The 6,000-nt window shown below is 38.5% G+C and overlaps 1 long non-coding RNA gene across 1 annotated transcript; it reads right to left on the bottom strand.

Annotated features, from left to right (window-relative positions):
• Window positions 1–3,536: 3,536 nt before the first annotated feature.
• On the bottom strand, window positions 3,537–5,296 carry LOC104967088 (uncharacterized). Its single transcript, XR_800727.1, has 2 exons — window positions 5,206–5,296; window positions 3,537–3,768 (listed from the first exon to the last, which is right to left on the bottom strand). It is a non-coding gene; the product is annotated as an uncharacterized lncRNA (long non-coding RNA).
• Window positions 5,297–6,000: the final 704 nt, after the last annotated feature.

Raw genomic sequence — 6,000 nt, 5'->3', positions numbered from 1 at the left:
CCTGCGCAGGCTCAACCAATCGATCACGTTTACCTGGATAAGTTATGTAAGTGGACACTAGAGGGCAGCTAAAACCACGAAGTGAAAGTAGGCCTACCGATACTACAGGCCTATTTTCAGAAGGGCTATTCACACCATAGACTGTATAAAGATTCACACCGAAGTTTTATTGGATTACGCATCATCATCATCTGCATGAGTCAGATGCCAAAACTGCACTCCTCCCGATGACAAAACCCCATTGTTTGGCATTAGGCATTTACTCGTGATCTATGGCTACTTAAGCAGCTTGCTTTGGATGTTTAAGGTTTTTATTTTAAAGGGATTTGCTCTGAAAAGTAATTACAGCTATAAGTATCCAAAATGAAAATGCAAAAAGGCAAAATTAATTTTATATTAATGCGTTTTTCTTCTCAAGGCTTTTTACATAAATAAATACATTTTGTATTGTATTAACATTGTACTAAATATATTGCCTATTGAAATACTAACTTTAAAGGGGCTTCCATGAATAAGCCTCAATAGGCAACACAATTATTATTTTCCATTTTAGGCACTGACATGATGGTTTAATTACTTTTTGTTTATTATGTAACCGCTAGTTGATCTTCCAAACTAAAATCTATTTGGACTTAAATAGCAATCTTAGTTAAATGACATTTCTGTTGTAACAGAATGCACAAAATTGGATCTTTTCATGAGGACTCTTCTAAAAGCACTTAACCTCCTTTGTCAAGATCTGTCAGTAACTCGGGAGCTGGAGACTAAATCAATATGCACAGGCCTTGGATGGTAAAAGATTGTGTTATGGGCTCCAGAGTCTTTTTGACAGAGTTGAGGCGTCTGTTAAATTGCATGTAGTCAGGCCTTTTTCACTGTGGACTATAGCAACTTTAGAGACACCCCAAACAACAAAACATGAAGCAACATTGTCAAGATACTGTAACGTTTCCCATTATGCCTGGCAAACCATCCTCTATTATAGTGTTTATGTTTCACACTCTCCAACCATGTACATACACATATCTGTCTCTGAGCCTCTGGGCCTCTTGGCCAGTGTTTATGTAAAGCAAAGATAGGATACAATTGAACAGTATCTGCTGACTACTGGATAGTGCTAATTGAAAGGCAGTGAGGGCCCCTCTCTTGTGTTTGGCTACATCTCTGGATACCGTCAGAGTTTTAGATTTTTCCCAGAGGAATGTTGATATGAATAAAAGGGGTAAAAAAATGAGAAATTCCAGACTGTATCTAATGTGTGTGATGTCAGATGAGATAACCACCTTACACCACATACTGCCATATCAATGTCATAATGATTAATAGTGTCCTGTTTCTGGGAAATTCATGTGGATTTTCATCAGTCCACACAGAAAGGTTTATGCTCATTAACAGTGAATTCTGAGAGGTGGTCAAGTATTTCGATCCATCACCTGGGTAAATTCCAATGCACCAAATTAAGAGTAATGCTAACACTGTGAAATTACAAAGCTTCAATATATGTAATGTACTATGCTTATGAAAAGTAGCAGTACTTGTTGTTGGAAAAAAATGCCTTTACTGCTAAGCTTAAGCTAGTTTTAACTACTTTATACAGTTAGCTTAGTCAATCTATAGACTCCATCAAAAAAGGTCACAATACAGATCTGAGGGGTTGTGACTTACGTAAGAAAGCACAAAAAAAGTTCTGCTGTTAATTGTTGCTTTAATTGTGTGAAATGTTGGATACTTTTAGGTCTTTGGTGAAGAGCAATTCAAGTTAAAACCTTCTGATCTTTGGTGACAGCTCAAAGAAATCTGAAACATGACAAGGGGCCCCTATTAGATAGATTAAATCAATATCTGTAAATGTTAAATAAACGGCATGGAGTCAAAAAGCCCAACAATCCCGCTGGAATGCAGAGGAGTGAAAGTATAATTTAGAAGAAAATGTAAGTAAGTACAGCATTGGAGTAAATTGTACTAAGTTACTTTTACCATATCTGCTGATGACCTGAGCTGCATGTGCAAAAGAAGCCAGTTAGGACTTCACATCACAATTGGAATATCAACTAATTTCTTTCATCTGTGAACATTTCAGAACTACCTCTATCTGACTATGATAAGAAGGGGTCATGAGGCTTGAGCCAGATAAACCACAGCACACATTATTTTACATCTGGGACATCTCACATGACCGACTATCAAGAAAAAGAGTTACTTAAAGCCAGGGAGACAAATTACAATCAAGAGAAAGATATTCCTTTAACATAATGAGAAAAGTAGCTGAAAAGAAGGGTAAAGGAGCATTTGCTGAGCTATAGAAACCAAGATATAGGGCTTTGCAAACATTGTGTTAAGCCATGGTCACATTTGTTTCTATCTGCTCTACGCTCCACCTTGCAAGTGGCTGTGATGAGGTTATGCTCCTGAGAATGTGTTCTGTGATTTACACCCGCTGATAAGAGTCGGAGATGCTTGCTCCCTGCGGACAACTGGACAGAAGTGAGCGGTGAGCCTCTGCAGGCCTCAGCTATGATAGGAAAAAATACACACTGCGGCAATAAATGTGTACCTCTAGTGCCTATTTCATCTGAGTGGAAATATTTTAGTGGCAGGGCTGAAATGATCAGATTAGGACTTTAATGGGTGGAGAACGAGGAGTGGATCACCACTAAAAGACGAGGGTAAACAGGTTGAGCTGTGGCTTTATTAGTCAAAGAAAATCTGTGTATTTGGGGAGGGGGTGGGGGCAGGGTGCAATGTCAGTAGTCTGCACTTTGTCAGTTTGGGCTGATTTCATCACAGCCCCAGAGGGAGAGAACTCCAACGGACCCCTTTTACACCTAATGCCTCAGCCATATATCACTAGAGTTCACATCCTAATGCTCTGGACGATGCCTGAGAAGAGTGCGGAGTAAATGGAACTTAACATCAATGGGAAAAGTAAGGTAAACTCAAAGTTGGAATGTACAAGTCCTTGTTTTTCCACTTTTCACACACATCCAAAGACAGTGTCTCATTCTGACTACAGCTGAACAGTATATTTTACCCCAGTTGACAGTTATACATTTAGTAGCAGTGAATCAGCCTTCGCCACAAGCTCTTAAGTGTTGACGCTACAGTAATACAGCTCCGACCCCAGCAGACAGGGTCATCTTAAGTTCACATTACTATTGTCACCTCTCATGTGTTCCCAGACAAGTGACCCTCCTGTTGCAGGCTATTTCTCACCCCAGTCACACAGCTCATCTAATACTGGCATGCCGTCCTTTAACTTAAACCAGATGTTGAGAGCCGCTAGAGGAAGAGCCCCCATTAAAGTGAATGTATGGCTTTCTGAAAAATAATCATAAGGCAACTAATGTGCGAGTCGTCTGAAAAGACTGATGATATATGTATTATCCATTACTGGCTTTTGGCTGTTTCACACATTTTGAAAATGTCCATCAAATTCTAGTTTATGGTGTGTTACACAACTTGCTGTGACATAACTTAACATGAAAATTCCCCAAGAAATCTTCCAATTATTTTTACAAGAAAAGAGCAACGACAGGTGATCTCCACAGTTCTTTTATTGGATTCATATAAAAACTGATCAATTCAGTCTGGTGATTTGGAAAGCAGAAAATAATGGGGGGCCTGGCAGTCGGGTTACGGTGGAACTAAGCAGAAGGGGACAGGGCTTGCAGGCTGGTCTTGACGGCTGCTAGGTTGGCCTTCCAGGAGCTGAGGCTGTCGTGCAGCTGCTGCCACTGCTGCTTGCCAAAGGTGCGGTGGGTGCTGTGGCTGATTGAGTGGAAAACAGAAAAGCAAGAATGTTAAATGAAGAATTATGAGAAAGAAAGCAAAGGTCACGTCTTAAACCTTGGGAAAATACATTTGATAGCTATAGTAAATGTAGGGGTGACAAAAAAACATGACATTGCTTGTTTTCTGTATTAGGACATTACATCAAATCTATAAAGAACCAAAATCGTGTTCTATAAAAATACATCTAAAAATGTCTTGATAAATGGTACTTTTTTATATTTTCTACACACATGGCACATTTCTCTGTAGACCAGAACCAACTAAACTCATAGCATTGTTGACCTTGACCAGAGAACAGACAGCTTTGACTGGACTCAGTAAAATAAACGTATCAATTTTCACGTTAATTAGTCAATCTTGTAGCCTGTTACTAGCCTAACATAAGCATATAAGGACTTTTCATAACATATAAACAAAAGGCGCCACATAAAAAAAATAGGGCTGTCAAACGATTACAATTTTTAATCAGATTAATCACAGCTTAAAAATTAATTAATTATGATTAATCACCATTCGAACTATGTCCAAAATATGCCATTTTTTTATGTATATTGTTGTGGGAATGGAAAGATAAATGAAAGAAGGCGGATATATCCATTTAACATACAGTATGTATGTTAATTATAACATTGTTCTGTGTGTCAAAATGAAAGACAGCCCACACACCTATCAATCATCAAACCGTGGGGTCTTATTTCATTACGTGTTGATTTCTATCAACACGTAATGTTGTATCGATGTATATAGAGATGTACTACAGCAAAAAGTATTCTCCATCGGGACTTCCTGCAACAACACCACGCCGTTATCTTGATTCCAGAAGACATTATCAAAGATGTTCTATTGAGAAGACGATCACTACGTGACAAAAGTTTTCAAAACCGTTTCTAGTCTTCTGTATTTCCAGACAAGTGACTGCTGAAATCAATCTTACTAACAATTTACTCCGCGCGAGTTGGCGGACTTTATTTTGCTTACTTTAACATCATGTTTCATGGTGGGGCTAAGCCATTTCTTGGTACGGCTGTAGCCTACCCCAGCGCTGCCACTGGTGGGATGTATGGGGCGGGCCATTCTGCACATGCGTTAAATATTTTTAACGCAATTAATTAAAAAAATGAATTACCGCCGTTAACGCGATAATTTTGACAGCATTACATTTTTTTATAATAATTCATGAATTTGAACCTGATGTTTTCACATCAACTGTACTGCGAAATAATATTATGTAATGAGGGGAAATCACCAAGAACGCAAAGGTGGTGGCACCATCAGCATTAGGACTGCTTTCAGGAGCATGTTTTTCCAACGATCCAGGTTAGGTACTTTAGGTCTAGGTTGGTATTAAGCCTTTACTTTAGAGAAGGCAATACAGATAAGCCATATATGATGTTATTGGATGAAAGGACTTACCTCACAATAACCTTTCTCTGCGTCTGGTCAATCTTGCAGTACACCATCTTGGTCCGTACAGCTATAGGAAGAAAGCAGAAAGAAAGTCAATGAAGCAGAGGCTGAACATTTAAACATCACTGACAAACAAATGCTTAAAAATACAATTGTCATTCAAACAACACCGGGTTGTGACGGGTGTCAGAGGTCCATTCTTAATAGCAAAGCGCCATATAATGTACGGCCCTACAACACGTGTTAACCGTTCTCAAAGAGATGGAAACAACTAACAGGCTGCACGGTATAACGACGCACATCAGACTGGTCAAATATAAATCAATATTCTGCTTTTATTTGATGAAGGGACTGAATGGTGAATCAAAGCCCTGTTCAATTCTCTTTAGGAAAAATAACATACTTGTTCATGAAACACAATGCAGTGCAAATGCTTTTGGGTGACATTAAAGCGTCTTTGAGTTTAAGCACTATACATGTCTCATGTATTATTAGGAATTACTACACTATGGAACTGTGTACAAGTCAAAATAGACTCTTATGAGATATTTTCTGTCAGAGTTTCCGCTAGAATCTTTTTTGGCGGTCAACATGTCCGTTAAAAGTTTATATCTTCCGGACAAAATGAGAAAAGTGCCGGTCAAAGGTTTTCTTTGTTATTTATCGAGCTTTAAAACAAATTCATAACGACTATATTAAACAAACTAATTATAGTAGATTAAGGCGAGACACCCCAGGTGAATAGGGTAATTTTTGTAACTTAAAAGGTATCAGCTAGAGATTTCTCCAGTTAATTACTTA

The sequence above is a fragment of the Notothenia coriiceps genome, unplaced genomic scaffold (genome assembly GCF_000735185.1).
Source record: "Notothenia coriiceps isolate Sejong01 unplaced genomic scaffold, NC01 NC01_scaffold00037250, whole genome shotgun sequence".
NCBI lineage: Eukaryota > Metazoa > Chordata > Actinopteri > Perciformes > Nototheniidae > Notothenia > Notothenia coriiceps.
Note: the sequence above shows the minus strand (reverse complement) of the source record. Positions and strands in the feature narration are given on the sequence as shown.